We start from the raw sequence: 1319 nt of genomic DNA, 5'->3' as shown, positions 1-1319 counted from the left end.
TATTTTTTTTTTTTGGACAAAACTATCCCTTTAAGGTGTCAACTGTTCTTTAGTCCGTACTGCGTATGGAATGCGATGCCTGCTATTCTATCCGCATTATTAGCACAGTTAACATGGATAGCGGGGATATTTTATCATCATGTAATATAATGAGTTTAAAACTACTTGATGGCTCTTTAATGTAAGATCAGCCGAAACTCGCTCTACACCTTTAAGAAGGCTCCCCCTTATGAGCATCGCACAACACTGCAATATGAGCAGATCGACCTAGTCACACTTTTTTGGAGAATAATGTAATGGTGAATAATTAGTCCAAGTGCTCGAGTTATCCATGGCATTCCCGCGCTGTGTGCGCGCCGTAATCCAATATTATAATTAGTTTGCACTTTACAAAAGACACGGGAGGCCACGAACTATCGAGCGCGCGTACATCATCCTCACTAGTGTGCACGCAAACAGGCAACATTTATAAATCCTGCGAATGCCTAAGCGGACGATGGCATATCATTTCTCCCGTTATTCCGAAAAGCTATAAAGCAGCGACGACGGCTGCCGTCTGTTTACGCGTTTCTGTACAAAGCACGCAAAATGCACTCATATTTCAAGATCAAGCAACTGGGAGCAGATAGCATCTGGAAAATTCCATTTATGCGGGTCAAGCAGTAGCTTGCGATACTTGCGCGGTTCGCGTAACCCAATAACCTTAATAGCCCGAATTAATTTCTCCGCTCGCGTCAAGTTACATCACTCGCGACAACTTAAACTTGAACGATTAAAACACGCCACCCGTAACGAGCCGCTCAAGACGCCGCCGAGATAAATGCCCGACAACGCTGGCAAAGCGAACATTTACCTTTAAGTTCCTCGCGCGATCTCCCCACGCTCCTCGTATAAGCAATATAAAAATTAAAAAAAAAAAACACGCTTATTTGCGAAGCTGATGATATATGCGTAAAGTAGCCTGATAAATCCAATGGGGTCCTGTTTGATTCGGAAGATGAACGCACGCGTAGGCAGAGGGAACCTGATAACAACTAATTGAAAGGTTAATCTACATAGGAGTCTGTGACAAAGTAGTACCCTCCCCTTTCGGCACTCCATCAGCCACAGAGGAGGACTAACTCGCTGTAACCGCTATGTGACATCACATCGCTCATTGGGAAACAATGTACATTGTTTCAGACTACATGGCATGGGTGGGAAAAGAGGAGACATAATGTGCCCTGCCTGTGAAGAGGAAAAGGAAACTTTTAATACCGCTTATTGGGATACGAACGTACGCATACAAAATCGGTTCCAAGCCAACAGCCGTACGCAGT

This window comes from Puntigrus tetrazona, chromosome 13 (genome assembly GCF_018831695.1).
Source record: "Puntigrus tetrazona isolate hp1 chromosome 13, ASM1883169v1, whole genome shotgun sequence".
Classification (NCBI taxonomy): domain Eukaryota; kingdom Metazoa; phylum Chordata; class Actinopteri; order Cypriniformes; family Cyprinidae; genus Puntigrus; species Puntigrus tetrazona.
Note: the sequence above shows the minus strand (reverse complement) of the source record.